This window comes from Drosophila arizonae, chromosome X, assembly GCF_054131065.1.
Source record: "Drosophila arizonae isolate 15081-1271.41 chromosome X, UAZ_ARI_1.0, whole genome shotgun sequence".
NCBI lineage: Eukaryota > Metazoa > Arthropoda > Insecta > Diptera > Drosophilidae > Drosophila > Drosophila arizonae.
The window spans coordinates 34,100,212-34,124,728 of NC_142927.1; the positions used below are offsets into that span (position 1 = coordinate 34,100,212).

General features: G+C 38.9%; 1 protein-coding gene, 1 long non-coding RNA gene and 1 pseudogene across 11 annotated transcripts in view; 1 reads left to right on the plus strand and 2 right to left on the minus strand.

Moving 5' to 3' along the window:
* Positions 1-2,983, minus strand: part of Atg101 (autophagy-related protein 101) — a 35,690-nt gene extending 32,707 nt beyond the window's left edge. For 9 of the 10 annotated variants that reach the window (XM_089473673.1, XM_089473672.1, XM_089473667.1 and 6 more), the window contains exon 1: positions 2,688-2,983. The gene's annotated coding sequence lies outside the window, so the exon portion shown is untranslated. Of the gene's footprint in view, positions 1-735; positions 961-2,687 lie in introns of those variants that run through there. The other variant, XM_089473670.1, reaches the window with a different exon arrangement.
* Positions 2,984-3,675: 692 nt separating this feature from the next.
* LOC149268242 (uncharacterized) lies at positions 3,676-24,265 on the plus strand. The gene is made up of 2 exons (XR_016271401.1): positions 3,676-4,918; positions 23,746-24,265. It is a non-coding gene; the product is annotated as an uncharacterized LOC149268242 (long non-coding RNA).
* On the minus strand, positions 16,488-21,527 carry LOC149268243 (uncharacterized; annotated as a pseudogene).
* Positions 24,266-24,517: the final 252 nt, after the last annotated feature.

A 24,517-nucleotide genomic window follows, 5' to 3' on the forward strand; every position in this document is an offset into this window, starting at 1 on the left:
TAAGATCAGATCCATTTATAACAAAGACAGCTCCCCAAGAGAGATAAGTCGATTTTATCATCTGTGCATGAATTATTAGACAATTCATTTTAATTTGATGTTATTATTATTTATTTTGTATTATCCAATTGTTATTATTTTTTTAAGTATATATTTTTAATTTGTAATCATTAAAATATTTAATAAACTGATACCAGCATTTTTTATATATATATATATATTTTTTATATTATTATTATTATTATTTATATTATTATTATTATTATTATTTATATTATTATTATTATTTTTTTTTTTTTTTTTGCTGGGAATCAACGCCAGATATAAACATTACTTTATATTAGCATTGCTGCAAAATTTCAGCCCTCTATCTCTGTAAAAAGTAATTATGGCCGTTGCTTCATACAAGCAGAACCAGTGTGCAATGATCTAAAACACAAGTCGCTGCTGCGTCGCATTTGACTGCTTATAGCTGCAGGAAAGCTATTGATAGCCGACCTCAGAGCCCGGATAATAATCCGATTGAGAACATGTAAGAAAGCTGTAGTTGAGACAGCTCCACTACGCAACTGATATTTTAATAATTCTTTACGTCTCTGCTTACACAAGAAATACACACGCACACACACGCACACAGACACATATAGGCACGCACGCATAAGCACGAATGGACTACAATGTCGGCTTATTAGGGGAACTTAATTGTTTAAAAACTTTTCTTGTGGATGTACTTGCTTCGTGAAACTTTTAGATCGTGATTATAACATTAAAGTGAGGTCCTAGGCAGCGTTTGAAAATGCTACGCTACTCCGTAGTTTTGCTAGTGTGTGCTCTAGTGTGCTCTGCTCTGCTCTCGTAGTTTGTTGTGTTAAAATCTGTAGCGATAGCAATAGCACAAAACAAAATGATGTGCTACGATCTGCCGCAGCGGTAGCTGAAAACGGATAGCGAAAGCGATAGCTGAAAACAGAAAGCGAGATGAAATCATAGCAAGATGAGAACAGAGCCAGATGAGAACATAGCGAGATGATAACAGAGCGAGATGAGAGTAAAACAATTGTGCTAGAGCGGTATGAGCAGCAGCAGATCTTTTTTGGGTTTGTTTTTACTGCAATTGCAATATTAATTGAATTAAGCACATGGAATGGAACGCTTTCTTCAGTTACAAGACCAATATATGACCGAATTAAGGTTTTTCTGTTGATTTTCACTTTTACTAGTTGATGTTTTAAACTTTTAGAAGTGGCAACAGAATCACTAATCTCACTTCCTTTATCATCGATTTGAAATTCGTGCAACAATAAATGCTTTTTAAAATTAAAAACGCGATCTTTTTTTAAAAGTCTTTCGCATTTTTTGCAGTTAATATAATCGTCATCACTTGCATCGAAATATTTATTAATAGTAAAATTCTTTTTGTGCGGTGGCATGTTTGCACATTGAATCAATACTTTGAAGTGCCACATTTTCAGTCTACTACAAAGTAATATGAAACAAGTAAGAAAACTCTAGTCGAGAGTGCTCGACTAGATACTACCCTGAACCCAACAAATAACAAGTAAGAAAGCTCTAGTCGAGACTGCTCGACTACGAGATCCCCTGAACCCTTGGAGTGTTAGCTATTTCAATCATTTTTCGTGTCTTTCAGCTTACACAAGAAACACGCACACGCACGAACGCACGCACAGGCATACATACACACAAACGCATACAGACACAAACGCATACACACACTCACATACACACACACATACACAAACACATACACACACATACACACACAAGCACCCACGCATAAACACGCATGGGATGGATGGATGGATATGCATATAATCTTCAGATTATGATTATAACATGGATATGCATGTAATTGCCAAAGCACAAGTCTCTAGTATTTGAAATACGCTTTTTACAAAAGTGAGGGTGAGGGGGTGAATTTAAGGGTGGGGGGTAAATTTTAACAAAAACCGAAATTGTATAAATTGCATGTAAGCATACATTAAAAATTTGGAGACTCTAGCAATAAAGGTGTAGAAGATATAATTTTATAACTAGTTTTCGATAAGGTTTTTTATCGATAAAAAAGATCGGGATGAGTTATCGAATTTTAATGATAAACTTGATATGCGCGCTGTAATTACGGACATTTTAAAAAAATTTGAAGTCTCTAGCTCTTATATTTTCTGAAATCGACGCGTTCATACATACGGACAGACGGACAGACAGACGGACAGGGCCAAATCAACTCAGCTCGTCACCCTGATCAAGAATATATATACTTTGTGGGGTCTGCCACGCCTCCTTCTGCCTGTTACATACATTTCAACAAAACCATTATACCCTGATTTTTTCCCATTGAAAATGGGTTCAGGGTATAAAAAGTATGTATGTATGTATGTACATGCATATACATGCATGCATATACATACATATACACTAGCTCGTGTTTATAAATTGGCATTGCCTAAATACAGCGCTAATCATTGATGCGATTAATATTAATGAAGAATCTTTTTATTATATTTGTAAAAAAAAAAGTAAGGATTCTATACATATGTATAGATAAATTAATCAACTGCGTGTTTACTTCGAAATGTGCATGTATGTACGTACACATTTTTACAAGTATGTTAAGTTCTTGCTTTTGAAACGTATTCATAGCAATTATTTATTGCAAAAATACTTACATATGTATATGGCATTACTGATTTGAAATCTTTTTTTTTTTAATTGTTCATGCTGATAATGCCCAAATTGAGGTCGTTAGCTATATCTGTGCCTCTTGATGATACTCGTGTTATTTTGTTTTCTCTAGTAATATATTTTATTGAACAATATTATACAGTATCGCTTCCCGAAATTTAAGCAGTCAACATTTTAGTTTAGCATAAAAAACGTAATTTCTTTTCCAAGTCCATCTAGTACATTTAGTGTTGTCTTTATTAGTCACAAATACCGCAAATTAGTGCTGGGCGCAACATCGATGTAACATCGATACATCGATGTTTGTTTTTCGATGATCGATGTTTTGTATAAATGTTCCCACCACTAAATTTACTGGTTTCTTTACCAGGGTGACCGAATATGGTATTTTAAATACTTTTTGGTATTTTATCAGCTCTAATTTTGCTCAAAAGTATTTCAATGGTATATAGGTATTTAGAAGCATTTTTCTTAGATTTTATGGTATTATATGGTATTTTCAGCTTGGTCACACTTTAAGACTTAATGAATCGAATCACTAACCAGAGAACACATAGACTAGACAACTAGTGGAAAGCTTTTTGCACGCTTTTTTTGAGGCTTTAACACCCCAGACAACTTTGGACTCGCTCGGCTCCTTACTTTTAGGTTCGAGCTACGAAAAAATACGAACGCACAATCATTTCGCTTCATGCGCTCGACCGAGATGGTCAACTTTTGAACAAAAGATCCCTCTATGCTCAATGTTTCCCTTGCTCTCTCTCTCTCTCTCGATGCTCTCTGCTCTCTCGAATGTGTATATGTATGTATACATGTGAGGCTCCCATTGTGAGCACAAGCAGCAGCTCACGAAAATTGAAATTTCGCAGCAAGAACCCATGTCTTCCCTTCTGAGTGAAGAGTATACCGAACTTTTCAAACCGTTTGCCATGCGTTTGCGTTATTATTTGTGGGAAGAGTATGAAAGCGTTGGTGCGCATAATGAAAATGTTTTCGCGACAAGCATGCACACACACACTTGCAGTATGCTACATGTACTATGAGCATTTGTATGCCTGTGTGCAAAGCCCTTGCTGGCTATCAGTGTTACCGAAACTTTTTCAGTAAAAGTAGCAAAACCAAGGGCTGAAAGTAGCTAGAAGTAGCCAACTTTCTTCTAAAATAGCTGAAAAAGTAGCAAATAAGAAAACAGTGCTGTTTTTTTCATAAAAAGTCAACTTTATTAATTTAATTCCGATAATATCTCATCTATGACCACCAACTGGTAATTTTCACCATTGTCGCTTTTATAATTTGCCTTTTTAAGGTAGTTGAGTGGAGCGCTATACTCATAGCAACATTTGCCATGTCGGCGTAATCCATATCTTTTGTAGACATACAATCTTAATGAAACTTTCAAAACGTGATCATATAGTTAAAATGTGTGTACATTCCAAAGCACAAGTCTCTAGTACTTGAAATGCGTTTTTTACAAAATGGCGGCGAAGAGGGTGTGGTATCCAAAATTATACCCTGATTTCCCATTTTCTGATTAATTGATAAGAAATGAATTTTGCATAACATATTAGAAAGTCTACCTATTCTTCAGTTGAAGTATTAATTCTACACAAAACTTAGTACATTTAAATCATTTACATTTAAAAAGTATCGAATCCAATTTTGTTATAAGTTCGCTTGTATTTTAGCTAAATGTAATATTTGAAAATAGCCAGATTTGTAGCTAATAGCTGTTTGAAAATTTGTGTAGCAATCGGCCTTAAAAAGTAGCCAGATCTAGCTACAAAATAGCTGATTCGGCAACACTGCTGGCTATAGCAATTTGAAATCCTAGCATTTGCATTTGGTCGATCTTGTGAAGTGCTCACACTTACATAAATATATTTGATTGTGTGTACGCAGGGGCCGCGATGCTCACAAATGATGGGGTAATCATTGTGGAAGCAGTTCAGTGCCTTTATATGTATGTGCGTGTGTGTATGTTTATAAGTGTATGCATGCGACATGAGCATTGACGTGTGCCTACGACAACTTAGAATTGTGTGAACGATTTTGGGTTTGACCGGAAGAGGCGCGCTTATATTTAAGTAGATGATTTTATTTCAATGATCGTGGGTTTGCCTATCAGAATGATTTTTGCTAGAAATGTAGTACCTGATCAATCCCAGTGGCCAAATTGGAATGCGATTTTCGATCCCTTGTACCTGCACATATACAGGTGAAATTTACCTTTTTAATAAGAAGCATGTGTATGTACATACATACATATTCTGGCTAAATGGACCCATTTTAAAGAGTGCATCCGTTAGATGTCATAAAAATCATGCAATTAAAAAATACCTTTAAAAGTAATAGGAAGTGCACTTGTTACTTTAGTTAATCATCTACTATTTCGTTTACATATTTCTACATATTTCGTTTTTTATAAAATAGATATTTTATTGGGAAGGTGCGAGCTTGACTGAATGGCACTTAATACTTTTCATTTTCTTAGTCGAATAGTTTTATAAGTTTAAATTTGTTTCTTCTTAAATAGCCCTCAAATACATATGTACATATACGCAAATACATACATACATATGTATATATAATTGTATATGTAAGCCTGCACGCATAGTATCAAGCATTCCAGCCTTATACACGCGCTCATTTGTATGTGTGTATGTACACATAAATGCGTGCTCTAGCATATTCTAAGAATCCCGTTGCGATTGATTTGTCATTGCATTGTTTTTGAATTTCCAGCCGCTACACTGGCTTTTCTGTGCTATGCGGCGTCATAACAATAATGTGATTTCGTTTTAACTACTCTTGATCGAAACGACGCGGTGGTGCTGTAGGCTGAAGCGCCGACGATCTTTATTTTAGCTATTTTGACAAACATGCTGTTTGGGTTGGGGGCGAGTTCAAATTCCGCTGAAAACACTTTTTTGTAAATTGCAAATTTTTGTTATTTTAGCTTTTTTATATTTTATTAATTTTATAAAAATGTTTCCTTCCGTGCTATCAATGCCTATTAAGCCTACTTATGTGTACATATACATAAATAGATGGCTGACGCATAGAAATGTCGCAATTCGGGCACTGTAAATGCCGATTGCCACGCCCCTAGTAGCCGCAGACTCCTCAATTTTAGCCAGTTTTTAGAATGAGCAACCGGTTACCTAAATGCAAAATTTGAATTCTTATGCTCAAAAAATGTGAAAATTACAGGGTATTTTTCGATATGCCACGCCTCTAAAGAGGCTTAAAAATTATTTTTGGGGCATCGAGAGAGGAGGCCACCAGTAACTTAACTATCCAAATTTGAAGCTTCTAGCTCTTAAACTGTAGGAGATATCAACTTTTGCGGTTTGCCACGCCCCCTATGGGCGGAGATATATCCGCCATAGCTTGTGATCTTGGGTGATCGGCGCGGACATACATACCAAATTTCAGCTTTCTAGCTCTTCAACAAACATGATTTCTGGTATATCGGAAAATGAATTTTCCGATTTGCCATGCCCCTAGTGGGCGGATCGGGAAAATTTGAACACTTTATAAATCGGAGATATACACGAGTATGTGTTCCAAATTTCAAGTCTCTAGCTTCAATAGCGCCGAAATAGATTGCGTTCATACGGACAGACGGACGGACATCAAGACGGACATTGCACAAAACCAATATACTCATTTCACTTTCGTGAATGAGTCTAAAAATTTTATCGGGGTACACTTATATGTTTATTAAATGCTTTACAATATATTGGCTAGTGGACTATAAAAACTTGAAATGAAATACGCATGTCGAAATTACTGATTAAGTCATAAAGGCTCATTTGGCAGTCACTCTACAATTCAAACAATACAAAAATGACAAACTACTGAATCGCCAGACAATTATTATCCCATCTCATACATACATACACATATGTATGCAAATGTATGTGCTCCCTCAAAGGCCAATCAACGGTAAATTTTGGGTATTACAATTTGCTCAGGCAGCAAGAGTTACGCACACAGGCCACAAATGCTCACACATGTTTCCAGAGACTGCAAGTGTGTGTATGCTTGCCCGTCGCGAAATCATATTCTTTATGCGTATCAACGCTTTCCTACCCTTCCCACGAATAACCATCGAAACGCTTACATTTTCATTGCATGAGCGTGACAAAATCTTTTATGATTTGGGTATACTCTTCACTCAAAAGGAAAGAGCTGGGATCGTCGCCAACAAATTTCAATTTTTGTGCGCTGCTGAGTTCGGTGATTTGAGCGACCATAGAGAGAGATAGAGAGAGAGAGTAGGACAAAAGCGCATAGTCGTGCTTCATATAAGAATAGCACCATTTCGTTTGAGCGCTTGCAGCGCACCACTGTTAAAAGACACAGTCAGTGCTGCCAGAATTTTGAAGGCAAGAATTGCTAGAATTTCAAAAAAAAGTTGCTAAAATTGCTAAAAAATTTATTAAAATTGCTAAAAGAAATGGCCAAATTTTGTTAAAATTTTATATGTTAAATTTATTACTTTTATTTATGATTAAGTTTTTAAATGATAGTTAAAATGTCGTCCAATTGTTCCAATATACTTTCTTCATCATTAATAGCATATTTGGAGCTGCATCTGCTATGCATATCGCGTCGCCCACTTCAATAAGCTCAAGGCTTAGAAATGTTGAGACAATTGTGCCTTTACTATTGCTGAAATAGTTAATAGCAACTCCTAAAGATTTAAGAAAATTTAAACAATTCATCTAGCAAAAGACTGAATCACCAATATCAGCCCGCAAATTTTCCGCAAAGTGCTCGGCAAGAACATTTTTTATTATATGACTTCTCTTTGTTCTGCCCAATTTTATGTTTGCTGCCGATTGGCAAGCTGCAAATTGGTGCGCACATAATTGCGACAAATGATCGCTTGTCACTATTGCTGCGTGTTTTGCAATGTATGTATAGGCACAGTGCAGCCTCATGCTCCTCCGTCTTGTCACTTTTTACAACAAAAGGCAACTTGTTTTTTTTTTGTGTACACGCACCCATCGCTCTTATACATTTTTTTGTGGCAGCGTGGTGGCGCACATCATAAAGCTTCGCGCCAATAGTGCACTTGCAATAGGCGCAATAGGCCCTTGTTGAGTCTGTGTCATCCTTGCGAATCCACTCTTTAAACTCGCCACTCAACCACACATCGCGAAATTTTTGGGTATACGTTTTTGGCGTATTTTATAAAACTTTTAATGAATCTAACAAAAAGGCATACAATTTAAAGCTCAGCGCACTAATGACACTCGATCACTTTCGATGAATTTGTAAACTACTTATTGTTCACAACTATTGAACTATTGTTCACAAGTTTGTGCATTTATCGATATTGTTATGATTTTGAACAAGTTGAGTTCTTTTTAAGATGATGTTATTGTGAGATCACAAAAATCACAAAATTGCTAAAAGTTGCATAATTTTTTTTTAAAAATAGCTATATTTGTGGCTAATAGCAATTTAAAAAAAAAATTGCAAACTCAAATTCAAAATTGCTAGATCTAGCAACTTAATGGCTAAAATGGCAGCACTGGACACAGTAGGTTGCGCAAAGAGCAGTCCCGTTACTTTTAATGTTAACTAACAGCACTCTTGTGACGTCATATTATCAGATTTTCCTATGTTGTCCAGGCTGAAGCTTGGCAGGCACTTCAGCACAGATCGGCTAAGTGGTCGAAAACAACCAAAATTAAGTATATATAAGGAAATTTCAATAGCCTAAAATTTCAATAACTTAAAAATGGCCAATCATTAACTTTATTACCATAAAATAAAGAAATTAAGTATACAATGGAATGAACTGGAAAGCCTCTTGAATGCAGCAATGATATGGCCAAAATGGCCAATAAGTCAGCAGGAATTGTTGACGGACATAGTTAAGCGGATTCTAGCCATCAGTATTGTTTATTTATGACAATTTACCTACACATTCAAATATAGTACACTCTGAAGCTGCATCAATAAAGGTGCTGCTCACACCTGCTGTCATGTCAGAAGCATCCAGTGGAATGAAATAAAATTTGTGTATTAATTGTCAAGTCGAAAACTTGTATGATTATGAGTATTGAAACCTAAAGAAACACATAATCTGTCTGAATCAGCTCTTAAAACCTGGACAGAAGCTAACAATGCGGCGTATCATCAATGGCCATCGGATTTGTAATATAAAGAATGAAATTAGTACATATAATGATGCGGATTAATGGGAAATGCATGATACTTAGTAGTAACTCTTTAGTTTTACAAATTCAAGCCTTAGATAGTAAGATTTAATCCATTATATGCAAAAGTAAAAGTGGTCAAGAGATAGCATGATCAATAACTGCTTAGAAAACGGGTTAGAGTATAAAAATTAGCAAAAACCTTTATATTTTCCGATTCGTGAATCTATATAGAACATGTGATTAGCCGCCCAGCTCATTTTATTTAGTCTACTAGTTTTAAGACAAATAACAGTGTCAAAGTTGCTTGATTTTCATACAAATTCAAACGCGCGCCCACCATCACTCAATCGTGGCAGCGCACTGACTTTGTCGTGCAATATTTTCACTGCTCGAACCTCCAGCGACCGAGCCGAACAAATACGAAGTAAAGTGGTCGACCAACTTAACATTTTCTGCTGTAGAAATATTTGTTCTACATGTCTAGTCTATGTGTTCTCTGGTCAGTGATACAATGCTGCAAAAATATCGGATCGGAATCATGTAAACGATATTTTCGAATTTTCTTAGTATCGATATATCGAAAAAAAGGGTTATTCTTGGCGTTGGCTTTAACTGGGTAAGAAGCGCATTTCTTTAATTTTGCTAAATTTTTATAAATAATTGATTAATTTAATTTAAAAAAATTTTTTTAAAAATTGGGATTAATCAGGTACCACATGTTTAAAAAACATTCATTCTGATAGGCAAACCCACGATCATTGTATGAAATCAGGTACATAAGCGCGCCTTTTCAATTAAAACCCAAATTTACTAAATGTTATGTTTTTTTATTTAAAGCTTCGCCAATTTTAATTATAATATAGAAAATTTTGTAAGAATTCAGCATATTTTTTTACTTTTCTTAATAATGGCACCTAAGCTAAAAGAGGCATCGATAGCACAGAGGAAAATGATCCTGCATTTGGATGATCAATGAAAATTTTATGCATAAACTAGAGAGATAATAGAAAGAAGCCGATTTTCTATTCGAAGCTACGTGCAGCGCTCCAAGGAAGCCCGCAATCTGCAAAGTTCATAAAAATACATATATGTCGCCTTAAGTTGTTGAACAGTCATGACTGCTGGAAAATCGTTCGAAAGGTGCATGTGAATCCCAAAATAACATCTACACAGATTTCTGCTGAAGTTACAAAAGAAATGTGGAACGATATGCACCCGATTACGATACGAAGAGTACTGCACATGGCCAAATACAAAGTGCGTATGGCTAGTCGAAAACCGTGCATCTGTGATGAGTGGAAAATCTATATATTTCGATCGGATGGGCGTTAAACTGCTAAGAGAATGCCGAATACCTCGTTTCACAAAATCAAAATTACACCAAGCTTTAAGCATGGTGGTTGTGGGGTGATGGTCTGGGGTTGCATATCTACTGCAGGTGTGCCCGAATTGGTATTTGTAGACGGGATAATGGACAAACATTTGTATCTAAATATTTTGAGTGACAACCTTTGAAAAAATTTTGAAAAGCTACAACTACCAAGCTCGTTCACATTTCAGCATGACAATGACCCCAAGCATTCTGCCCATATCGTCAAAATATGGCTACCGCCCATGTGTTACCGCACCCACCACTATCTCCAGACCTAAATAGGATTGAATACTCGTGGAAAAAATTGGATAGGCGCATCTCAAAACGGGTAATAACCATAGCTCGCAAATAACTGTTAACACTTTTTCGTTGTCTGCAAAAAAGTGTCTTTCACTGACACAGTCAAAAAAACTAAGACAGAAACTGTTTTTGTCGCGTCTGGCTTAGCTCTCTCGCGCTCTGAGGGAGACAGTTGTTTCTGTTTTCGTTTCCTCAAGTCAAACACTGATCGTTTGCTTGAGTTAAATGAAGCAAACGGTAAGTTGCGTTTCTATGGGTAATCATGCGCGATTGCTGCGTTCTTTTTGTATGTATGTATGCGTGTATTTACATGCACACGAAGGCAAAAGCAATTTCTGCTGAGTTTTTTAGTCAAAGTGTTTTTTGCTGAGAGCCTTTGTGTGAGGGAAAATCGTGAGAGCGTCACACGAATGAGTCATCGCATTGCGTCTGAGCGAAACAGATGCTAAAGAAAACAGAGAATGACGCTCAGAGTGAGACGTGTCTGCACTTTTTTTTTGCTTATGATGCGAGGAAGAGAATAAACGAAAAAACGCTCAACTCTCATTTGCAAGCTCTGGTAATAACAAAACAAGCCGACCTAAATCAAGCTCTTATTGAGGAATGCAAAAAATTAGTGAAGACGTCATTTAAAAATAATTTTGTTCGATGCCAAACCTATTATTAGCCATTATTAAAGTTTTAAGGATACATACCCAATGTTAATAATGGTAATTATCAAATTTGTTCATTTTTATGTTTTTATACCCTGAACCCATTTTCAATGGGAAATCAGGGTATAATGGTTTTGTTGAAATGTATGTAACAGGGAGAAGGAGGCGTGGCAGACCCCACAAAGTATATATATTCTTGATCAGGGCGACGAGCTGAGTTGATTTGGCCCTGTCCGTCTGTCTGTCCGTCCGTCCGTCTGTCCGTCTGTCCGTATGTATCAACGCGTCGATTTAAGAAGATATAAGAGCTAGAGACGGACTTTTTTTAAAATGTCCGTAATTACAGCGCGCATATCAAGTTTATTATTAAAAATCGATAACTCATCCCGATCTTTTTTTTATCGATAAAAACCCTTATCGAAAACCAGTTATAAAATTATATCTTCTACACCTTTATTGCTAGAGTCTCCAAATTTTTAATGTATGCTTACATGCAATTTTTACAATTTCGGTTTTTGTTAAAACTTACCCCCACCCTTAAATTCACCCCCTCACCCTCACTTTTGTAAAAAGCGTATTTCAAATACTAGAGACTTGTGCTTTGGCAATTGCATGCATATCCATGTTATAATCATAATCTGACATGAAGATCGTACGTCCACAAAAAAAGTTATTAAGCGATTAAGTTCTCATAGTAAGCGCTCACTGCCGCCCATGCGCGTTTATGCTTGTGTGTGTATATGTATGTAATTGTTTGTGTATGTGTGTGTGTGTGTGTGTGTGTGTGTGTGTGTGTGTGTGTGTGTGTGTGTGTAAGTGTGTGTATGTATGCCTGTGTGTGCGTGCGTGCGTGTGTGTGTGTGCGTGTTTCTTGTGTAAGCTGAGACACGAAAAATGATTGAAATAGCTAACACTCCAAGGGTTCAGGGGATCTCGTAGTCGAGCAGTCTCGACTAGAGCTTTCTTACTTGTTATTTGTTGGGTTCAGGGTAGTATCTAGTCGAGCACTCTCGACTAGAGTTTTCTTACTTGTTTCATATTACTTTGTAGTAGACTGAAAATGTGGCACTTCAAAGTATTGATTCAATGTGCAAACATGCCACCGCACAAAAAGAATTTTACTATTAATAAATATTTCGATGCAAGTGATGACGATTATATTAACTGCAAAAAATGCGAAAGACTTTTAAAAAAAGATCGCGTTTTTAATTTTAAAAAGCATTTATTGTTGCACGAATTTCAAATCGATGATAAAGGAAGTGAGATTAGTGATTCTGTTGCCACTTCTAAAAATTTAAAACATCAACTAGTAAAAGTGAAAATCAACAGAAAAACCTTAATTCGGTCATATATTGGTCTTGTAACTGAAGAAAGCGTTCCATTCCATGTGCTTAATTCAATTAATATTGCAATTGCAGTAAAAACAAACCCAAAAAAGATCTGCTGCTGCTCATACCGCTCTAGCACAATTGTTTTACTCTCATCTCGCTCTGTTATCATCTCGCTATGTTCTCATCTGGCTCTGTTCTCATCTTGCTATGATTTCATCTCGCTCTCTGTTTTCAGCTATCGCTTTCGCTATCCGTTTTCAGCTACCGCTACGGCAGATCGTAGCACATCATTTTGTTTTGTGCTATTGCTATCGCTACAGATTTTAACACAACAAACTACGAGAGCAGAGCAGAGCACAAACTTTTTTTTGTTAGGCTATGGCTCTGCTACGGCTCTCGACAAAAACGAGAGCGGTAGCGAGAGCAAAACGAAAAACTACGGAGTAGCGTAGCATTTTCAAACGCTGCCTAGGACCTCACTTTAATGTTATAATCACGATCTAAAAGTTTCACGAAGCAAGTTCATCCACAAGAAAAGTTTTTAAACAATTAAGTTCCCCTAATAAGCCGACATTGTAGTCCATTCGTGCTTATGCGTGCGTGCCTATATGTGTCAAATTAAAATGAATTGTCTAATAATTCATGCACAGATGATAAAATCGACTTATCTCTCTTGGGGAGCTGTCTTTGTTATAAATGGATCTGATCTTAAGAGTAACGTATTCATAACATCTGTGTTTGTTAAAGCGCGTGAGACCTTTCGACTGTGCTGAAAACTACATTTCCAAATTTCTTTATTATTAGATTCAGCAGCTTCCTCCGAAAGCTCGCCAATCGATAATAAAGCATTCTCTATAATCTATATCGTTAAAATAATACAAAATGGACAGTACGGCACATATCTACAAACATTTATAACTCAACAGCACAATCAAAACAACAAAGCATTCACATAACCTTCAAAATGTCTAAATTTGAGGCTATGTTCTGCGAATTTTACCACGAAGCCTGGCAGATTCTGGCAGCTAAATTTAAAAGTTTTATAATCTTAAAAGATCAATAAATACCACAAAAAAAAGTCGCTAGAGGGGGTGAAGGGGGGATCACAATTGAAACTTTACCTGAAAATCATTAATATATACGACAAAACACATATGGAGACACTGACAAAACAAACGATTTATTAAAAAATATAATGTTTTAAAACACGTTTTTAAACACGTATAATAAAATAACATACCTTTCTTTCCAATATTCATTTTGATTTCAATCGTTTTACTAAAATATTTGTTTATATTGACCCTTTTACTTTTTCTTTTAACTTCAAGCTCAATGCAGGGTTGCATCTGCACGACAAGTTCTTCGCTCTTTTAACAATTTTTGTTAAATCACTGACCAGAGAACACATAGACTAGACATGTAGTACAAAGTTTTTCAACACCGAAAAATCTAACTCCTAGGGCCTATCAATTTCGCATTTGCTCGGCTCTTCACTTTTTAGGTTCGGGCTACGAAAATATGCGAAAGCACAATCATTCCCCTTCATGCGCTCGACCGAGATGGTCAAATGTTGAATCACTGACCAAAGAACACATAGATGAGACATGTAGAACAAACTTTTTCACCACCGAAAAAATGTGCATTAGGGACTACTCACCTTCGTAGTTGCTCGGCTCCGTCTCTTACGGCTCGAGCAGTGAAAATACAACACTACAAAGTCAGTTCGTTGCGAGCGCTGAAACGAAATGGTCCCATTCTTATATGAAGCAAGGCTATGCGCTATTTGTCCTACTCTCTCTCTCTCTCTCACTCTATCTCTCTCTTTGGTCTCTCAAATCACCGAACTCAGCAGCGCACAAAAATTGAATATTGTTCGCGACGATCCCAGCTCTTTCCTCTTGAGTGAAGGGTATACCGAAATCATAAAAGCATTTGTCACGCTCATGCAAACAAAATGTAAGCGTTTCGATGGTTATTCGTGGGAAGGGTATGAAAGCGTTGATACGCATAAAGAATATGATTTCGCGACGGGCAAGTACACACACACTTGTAGTCCCTTGCTACATGTATGAGCATTTGTGACCTGCGTGCGTTACTCTTGCTGCTTGTAGCAATTTTAAAGCCCAGCATTTGCATTTGGTCGGTCTTACGGACTGTCATAACCACTTTAAACAGATGTACTATGTATGAACATACATACATATGTATGTACATAAGTACATTTATATATTATTATTGCTAATCATGTTTATAAATGTGTTTATATCCGTAAATAATTATATATAATTAAAATTATTTTATTTCAATTCAATTTACTCATTAATTCAACTAAACTAAGAACTACAACTCCAACTTGTTAATCATCGTGAGGCGGTGATCGGCGAGCCGCCTCACACCCCCCCCCCCCCCCCCCCCCCCCCCTTACTTAACAAGGAGACGACCACGGCTCCTGTGGCCGCCACCGTGACATTATACACGCCGTTCTCCGACGACACTTTGAAGCGCGTGCGGCGGTGTCGCCGACTGCAGGCGTCAGTTTCCCTCTTCACTAGCTCCACAACCTCCTCCGCCAAATCCGTGCCATCCGGACGCACTGTCCGATTCCGCCGGATGGATTGGAACGCCCCCCGTTCTGTGCCATCCTCCGTGCTTGACCGGGACGCCTCGTCCGACTGCCAACCCTCGAGAACGTCATCGAGCTCCCTTTCAACATCTTCCGACTAGCGTATGCAATCACCTTCTCCTCGCCCTCGACCTCTTGCGTAAGCACCGCGCCCAAGCCGTAATCGCTGGCATCCGTCTGCAGCACGAACCTCGCCGAAAAGTCGGGACACGCCAACACTGGCGCGGTCGTGAGACTTTCTTTGGGTTTCTTCAATGATTCCTTCTGCTCGTCGCTCCATTCCCATTTCTGGCCCTTCTTGGGAGTCTCGTCATCGGTTCCACCATCGACGCAAAGTTCGGCACAAATCGCCTGTACCACGACGCCATTCCCAAACACTGTCGTAACTCCTTGAGGGTCGAGGGTGCCGGAAAACGGCGAATCGCCTCGACCTTTGCGGGATCCGTGCATATAGCTTCTTCACTGATGACATGTCCAAGATAGACCAACCTTTTCCTGAAGAAATTGCACTTCTTCCGGTTTATTCGAAGGTTGGCTTTCCTCAACCGGCGGAGGACCTCCCTCAAGTTCTCCACATGCTGCGCTTTCGTGGCGCCGATCACCACGATGTCATCTAAATATGCAAATGCGTGCGGCTCCATGTCCTGTCCTATTACTGTGTCCAGCGCTCTCCGGAACGTAGCATCACTCGCCATTGAAATAATCCTCTCCCTGGCACCGTGAATGCCGTGCATTCCCTGCTGTCCGCCGCCATGGGGATCTGCCAGTATCCGCTCTTCAAATCCAGGGTGGATATGTATCGTGCGTGTCTCAGCCTCTCGAGGATGTGATTGATCCGTGGAACGGGGTAGGCGTCTGGGATTGAATGTGCATTTAGCTGTCTGTAGTCCACACACATTCGCCAATCTCCGGTCTTCTTTTTTACTAAGACGATGGGTGCACTATGCGGACTACGCGACGACTCGATAGCTCCAGCTCGAATCAATTCGTCTACCTGTTCGTCAATCACCTTCCTCATAGCCGGATTCTTGGGGTAATATCTTTGCTTAAGAGGCTTATCATCCCGCATCCTTATGCTATGCTCGGCGATATTTGAGACTCCGTCGAGCCCCTCGAAAAGCTCTGCTTCCAAGAACTCCTTCAACTCGTCCTCCAGGTCCTCCGGCCACCCTGCGCCGTCAGGGGAAAACTCCGTAGTCTCCTCATCGTCTTCTCGGCCTATTGAGCCCCCCGGTGACTGGCTACTCCGAATTTCGCCTACGTCCTCCCGCCAACTTAACTTCCGGGGGCCACTCCTTCGGCTCTTCCTCCAGATCCTTCGTCCTCGCTAGCTGAGGACACTTCCTGAGTTCTTCCTTCGGCGTCCGGCGACCTCTTTTGATCGACTGGGCAGGTAGCCCGCCACTCTTTGACGTGCCCTGCCCATCGACCGGCAATCCTCCGCCCGCCGACGCCGCGCCCCCCTTCTGCGACGGGGAACCACACGGTGCCTCGGGGCCTTCCGTTCTTGTCCGCAAATCCCTGATCGAGCAAGCGGTTGTGGCCCCCCAGACCGGTCGCTCTCTTTCGATACATTTGACCCGCTTCTGAGGGACGTCCCCTCGTTCGACTCCTCCTTCGCCCTCATGGTGAGCGCTGCGTTGCCACAATATACCGTGGTGTCTATGGCGCACAAGAAGTCCATCGCCTGACCCCCAATCACCACCGCCGCTACGATCTTCCCCTCCTCCACTGAAAGGGGATTCTTCGCCTCACTGGGATTAATGAGGTACTACATTTAAAACAAGTAAGAAGACTAGTCGAGACTGCTCGACTAGGAGATACCCTGAACCCTCTTAACTGATATTCTAATCAGTCTGCACTTCTTTTCGACACTCATACATACACACGCACGTATTAGAACGCGCTCTGCTAACTGCGCAGTAAGCAGCGACTGCGCTTGTACTGCGCTGTAGTGTGGTCAACATTATAAGAATTTATTTGTTGAATAATTCAATTTCTAGACGTACAATCTTAATGATACTTTGAGCGCGTAATCATATGGTGAAAATGTATGTACATTCCATACTTGAAATACGCCTTTTACAAAGGTGATGGTGAGGGGGTGGATATAGAGGTGGGGGTAAATTACAAGAAAAATCGAAAACAAAATACATATAAGTCTACATTTAAAATTGCGAGCTCTAGCTCTAAAGATGTAGGAGATATAATTAAATAACTAGCTTTCGATAAAGTTTTTGATCGATAATAAAATATCGGAAGTAGTTATCGATATATAAAGAAAAACTTGATATGCGCGTGATATACACGGACTTAGGAAAAAATTTCAAGTCTCTACCTTTTATATCTTCTGGGATCGAAGCGTTCATACATACGGACAGACAGACAGACATGGCCAAATCGACTCAGCTCGTCGCTCTGATCAAGACGTGGGTTCTGCCACGCCTCCTTCTGCCTGTTACATACATTTCAACAAAACCATTATACCCTGATTTCCCATTGAAGATGGGGTCAGGGTATAAAAAGCTATAAGTGACCAAAATACCTCATAAATCATTATTTTTCTATAATTATTTGTATGGCGGATTATAATTATTTGGGTGGACAGAAGTATTTTGACATTCCTTTTGAAATTCATTTTCGATAATTCGCTTGGATTAAAAAATACGTATTTTTATTTTTTTAAGTTATTATTTGATCATTATTTGATCATACTTATCGGTAAATGATAGGCAAATACGTGATTAAGTGAAATCTTTAAAAAATCAATCAGTCACGAAGAATAATGCCGGTATTTCCGTGTCAGCACGCAGAAATAAGCGGTTTATTTTTGCAATATGTTGTCAAAATACTTTTGTCCTCCATTGTACATATATAACAGAACGCAAAAATCGCGTATGATTACCCATATGCAAAAGACAATTCATTTAACTCAAGCAAACGATAAGTACTTGACTTGAGCGAAACGAAAACTGAAATAACTGTCTCGCTCACAGCGCGAGCGAGCTAAACCATACGCGACAAAAACAATTTCTGTCTGAGTCTTTTTTATTGTGTGAGTAATAAACACTGACATAAAAAACATAACTACTATCGACCACCATCGATGGTAATATCGACCGCTATCGATAGTTTGAAAATTACTATCGTCCTCAATCGATGGGGCCCACCATCGATAGTTTGCCACCTCTAGTTTGCACTCCAAACGCCCTGATAAGGATTCCTGGATAGTTGGAAGCCGTTTATCAAATACCTGTCGTTCTTCAGTACTTTATCTATGTCATACGGTCCTTTAGATTTCGGTATCAACTTTCTTGATATTCCCACAGTGCTGCCAAATTTTTTAACCATTATGTAGTCTCCTGGCTTGTATACGTTTGCAGCTTTTCTAGTATTATTGAAGTTCTCTTCGTTTCGTGCTTGTGATGCAGATTGATAATGTTGTGCTTGTTCTCTAATATTTTCTAAATTCTGTGAACTGGATGTATCTAATCCTGTTATTTTCTCTAATTGTCCTCCCAAACTATCACTAATTTCCCCTTTTTGCGCTATTCCAAATAACATTACGCTTGGAAATTGCTTGGTGCTACAGAGTTGAGTGTTATTCAAAACGTACTCCACACTTTCAATTATCGTATCCCAATGCTGTCCATTATCAACTTCTCTTAGTTTAGCAATCATCGGACCTAAACTTCTGTTTATTCGCTCCACCTGACCATTTGCTTGTGGCGATCCTGTTGCAATCCTAATATGTTTTACCTTTGCTTCTACTAGAAATTGGTCGAATTCCGTTGATGTAAAACAACTTCCTCTATCCGATACAATACATTCGGGCTTACTGTATGTTCTAAAATATTCTCCCAATGCCTTTACTACTTCCTTGGTGCTTGTTGTTTTAGTAGTGAATAATCTGACAAACTTTGCCCATCTACTACTGCAAAAATGTATTTCTTCGATCTGCCATTATCCACTGGTCCATAATAGTCGGCATCTACATATGTATGTCATAAGTAATGTTTTCACCGATATTATATGTCTCTTTTTCATTGTGTTCTTCTACCATATCGATTTGAAGCATGCTGTTCTCAAAATTATCGTCGAAAACGCTTTTGCTATTTATTTCCATTGGCTTTTCTAAACACTCTTTTGAACAATCGTTCTCTTTTTTGCTTAACAATTTTTCGTCTAACTCTTTATTATCTAACACTTTCTCTTCTAATTCTTTAATATCTAACAATTTATCTAACAGTTTCTCTTCTAATTCTTTAGTATCTAACAATTTATCTAACCATTTATCTAATGATGTGTTTCCTAACGATGTATTTTCTAACAATTTACTCTCTAACGTACTTAATTTTCCTTTTTCCGCATAGTTGTTTTCTCTAAGTTTTGCTATAATAGGCTTCGATTCGACCATCGTGCTGGCTGTTTTTTCCATTGAAATCACCTTCAGAGCGCTTGGGTCAACATACAAGCTACATGCTTCCATGAAATCCCTTCCTAATATTACTCCCCACCTCATAGATTCATCAGCCACCACTATTAACCAAAAATTTATTATAGTAGACTTCTTGAAAATATGAACAAATGTTTTTCCAATGACATTTAGCTGGCTTTCATTCAGCTCAAAGTATTTTTCTGCGTGTGCTTCAAATTCTATTCCAAATGGTACACATGATTTTTTAATAAAATAAATGGGACTTCCTGAATCTATGAGGCATTCTACAATAATTGAAGTTTTATCTCTGCTCTTAAAATATATCTTAATTAGTCTTACGATTATTGTTTTCAGTATCGACCTTCCTCTTAGTGCATTGTGGCACCATATGGTCCTTAGCGCCGCAGTGGTAGCACGTACCCTTCTCCCTCTTAGGCTTTCGACAATCTCTTGCCCAATGTCCCTTGTAGTTGCAGTTGAAGCAACGCGTCTCCTTCATTACGGTGTTGGGCCCTGGCTCAACTGATGTTGTCCCTTTTCCTCCATTAGAGTGTTGCTGTGGCAGACGCACCTCTGTGAAGGCCCTTGCCATTTTGCTGGGGTCTTCAAAGCACTGTATCCTGGCTTGTGCGCGTAAGACTGCATACGGGATTCCTTCGATAAGACCGTCCAATAGCTCGTCTACTTCTAAATGGATTTCTCTTGCTAAACGTGTCTTATCTTCATAGTACAGGGCAAACTTCTCGTCGACGTTCTATATGCGTGCCCCAAACTTGCGACGGATTTCAGCCTTGGATATTTTGCTCTCGAATGCTGCTGCCAATCCGTCCAGCAGTTTGCCCAATGGTTGTACAATCCTCGATGGATCTGCATGTATCCACTGCATGGCTTTCCCTTTTAATTTGTTCATCATTGTTCGCTTCTTTTATTTCGCAATTTTCACCGGCGCCCTTTTGGCGCGCGTCAGTAACGCGTTCTGCGAATTCGGTGTCTGCATCGTCGTCATCTGAGTTAATTTCGTCACGATTGCTGTTGCTGTCTCTGTCTGACTGCCGTGTGTGAAAATTATTTAGCTGCTTTTTTGCTACCTCGATCTGCTTGATTCGCTCTCGTAAAATTTCTTCGTTGTTGTCTTTTCTCTCCTGTTGAATCACCCATGTCTGAGATTCATCAGTTTGAGCTGACTCCTCCTCACTCTGTTCCGATTCGCGCCCGCGTAAATTTGCAAAATATTTTCATATTTTATTAAATGAGTTTTATATTATATTTATATTTTTAAATACATCGAAATTGAAATTTCAGCCATACTAAATGAGCATTTTTATTTGTTGGGTTCAGGGTAGTATCTAGTCGAGCACTCTCGACTAGAGTTTTCTTACTTGTTTCTCTTTTTGGCTTGTCTTAGAGTCGCCTTTGCACTCTCTCAACTCAGCCTACGTATGCACGTATTATTATTACAATGATTTTGATTATTATTTTTTTTTATTTATCTTGTTTTTTTTCCTCTTTTTATACCCTGAACCCATTTTCAATGGGAAATCAGGGTATAATGGTTTTGTTGAAATGTATGTAACAGGCAGAAGGAGGCGTGGCAGACCCCACAAAGTATATATATTCTTGATCAGGGCGACGAGCTGAGTTGATTTGGCCCTGTCCGTCTGTCTGTCCGTCTGTCCGTCTGTCCGTCCGTCCGTCTGTCCGTCTGTCCGTCTGTCCGTATGTATGAACGCGTCGATTTCAGAAGATATAAGAGCTAAAGACTTTCAATTTTTTAAAATGTCCGTAATTACAGCGCGCATATCAAGTTTATCATTAAAAATCGATAACTCATCCCGATCTTTTTTTTTATCGATAAAAGGCCTTATCGAAAACCAGTTATAAAATGATATCTTTTACACCTTTATTGCTGGTCTCCAAATTTTTAATGTATGCTTTCGGTTTTTGTTAAAATGTACCCCCCCCCCCCCCCCTCAAAATTCACCCCCTCACCATCACTTTTGTAAAAAGCGTATTTCAAATACTAGAGACTTGTGCTTTGGCAATTACATGCATATCATGTTATAATCATAATCTGAAAGTTTCATGAAGATCGTACGTCCATAAAAAAAGTTATTAAACAATTAAGTATCATAGTAAGCGCACGCTGCAGCCCATGCGTGTTTATGCGTGGGTGCTTATGTGTGTATGTGTGTGTATGTGTTTGTGTATGTGTATGTGTGTGTGTATGTGAGTGTGTGTATGCGTTTGTGTCTGTATGCGTGCGTGTGTATGTATGCCTGTGTGTGCGTACGTGCGTGTGTGTGTGCGTGTTTCTTGTGTAAGCTGAAAGACGCGAAAAATTATTGAAATATCTATTGCTCCAAGGGTTCAGGGGATCCCGTAGTCGAGCAGTCTCGACTAGAGCTTTCTTACTTGTTTTTTTTTTGTTTATGGCGGTGCTCTGTGGAGCGCTGGATGGGTAGATTCGTATTTAACCTCACTTTTCTTCCAATTGGTAGGCCGCGTTTCCTTTATGTTCTCTTTCTTCTTTTTTAGACTCATTCACGAAAGTGAAATGAGTATATTGGTTTTGTGCAATGTCCGTCTTGCTGTCCGTCCGTCCGTCCGTCTGTCCGTATGAACGCAATCTATTTCGGCGCTATTGACGCTAGAGACTTGAAATTTGGAACACATACTCGTGTATATCTCCGATTTATAAAGTGTTAAAATTTTCCCGATCCGCCCACTAGGGACGTGGCAAATCGGAAAATGCATTTTCCGATATACCAGAAATCATGTTTGTTGAAGAGCTTGAAAGCTGAAATTTGGTTTGTAGGCCCGCACCGATCACCCAAGATCACAAGCTATGGCGGATATATCTCCGCCCATTAGGGGCGTGGCAAATCGGATAAAACGGTATCTCCTAAAGTTATAAACCTAGAATGTTGAAATTTTGCATGTAAGCTGATGTTTTAATTCTATGAAGATAGGTGAAAAAATTATATATCTTCGCCCACTAGGGGCGTGGCAAATTAGACCTGAAGATATTGTGATTTTTCGAATTCTGCTATATTTTAGGCACTATTGATGCTAGAGACCTGAAATGACCACCCACGTCCAACGAGCTATGGTAGATATATGTCCGCCTATAGGGGGCGTGGCAAACCGCAAAAGTTGATATCTCCTACAGTTTAAGAGCTAGAAGCTTCAAATTTGGATAGTTAAGTTACTGGTGGCCTTCTCTATCGATACCCTAAAAATAATTTTTAAGCCTCTTTAGGGGCGTGGCATATCGAAAAATAACCTGTCATTTTCACATTTTTTGAGCGTAAGAATTCAAATTTTGCATTTAGGTAACCGGTTGCTCGTTCTAAAAACTGGCTAAAATTGAGGAGTCTACGGCCACTAGGGGCGTGGCAATCGGCATTTACAGTGCCCGAATTGCGACATTTATATGCGTCAGCCATCTATTTATGTATATGTACATAAGTAGGCTTAATAGGCATTGATAGCACGGAAGGAAACATTTTTATAAAATTAATAAAATATAAAAAAGCTAAAATAACAAAAATTTGCAATTAACAAAAAAGTGTTTTCAGCGGGGTTTGAACTCGCACCCAACCCAAACAACATGTTTGTCAAAATAGCTAAAATAAAGATCGTCGGCGCTTCAGCCTACAGCACCACCGCGTCGTTTCGATCAGGGGTAGTTAAAACGAAATCACATTATTGTTATGACGCCGCATAGCAAAGAAAAGCCAGTGTAGCGCCTGGAAATTCAAAACCAATGCAAAGACAAATCAATCGCAACGGGATCCTTAGAATATGCTAGAGCACGCATATATGTGTACATACATACACACATACAAATGAGCGCGTGTATAAGGCTGGAATGCTTGATGCTATGCGTGCAGGCTTACATATATAATTATATATACATATGTATGTATTTGCGTATATGTATTTAAGAAGAAACAAATTTAAACTTATAAAATTATTCGACTAAGAAAATGAAAAGTATTAAGTGCCATTCAGTCAAGCTCGCACCTTCCCAATAAAATATCTATTTTATAACAAGTAAGAAAGCTCTAGTCGAGACTACTCGACTACGAGATCCCCTGAACCCTTGGAGTAATAGCTATTTCAATAAATTTTCGCGTCTTTCAGCTTACACAAGAAAGACGCACACACACACACGCACGCACACACAGGCATACATACACACACATACATATATATACACACACACACACACACACACACGCACGCACGCACACACAGGCATACATACACACACTTACATGCACACACACACACACACACACACACACACACACACATACACACCTTTTCGAATGTGGACGGTTCCTGGAGGAGAGGCGTCGTCTGGAAGAGGCAGTGGGCCGCTCCATCAGAGCGGACAACTTAGTCAACGCCATGCTGGAATCGGAGAAAGCTTGGGAACTAACAAGCACCTTCGCGGCCACGGTGATGATGGAGCTCCGCAGAGTCGAGCGATCGAGAAGACGAGCTGTCCCAGGCTAAGGCAGCGCATAGTGCTTGCGAAGCAATGCTTTACGGCCGTCCCGCAAGCACCGCGCGCTATCCTAGCCACCACGCAACTTACAATTTGTATAATTTTGTCAATAAATGAATATAAAAAAAAAAAAAAAAAAAAAAAAAACAAGTAAGAAAGCTCTGGTCGAGACTGCTCGACTACGAGATCCCCTGAACCCTTGGAGCAATAGATATTTCAATATTTTTCGCGTCTTTCAGCTTACACAAGAAACACGCACACACACACACACAGGCATACATAAACACACACGCATACAGACACACATACACACACACACACGCATACATACTGTAGTGGCGCTGGAATAGAGAAAAAAAGGAAGCAGCCTAAAAGTAGGCAATCCGCTGAGCTTGGAGTGGC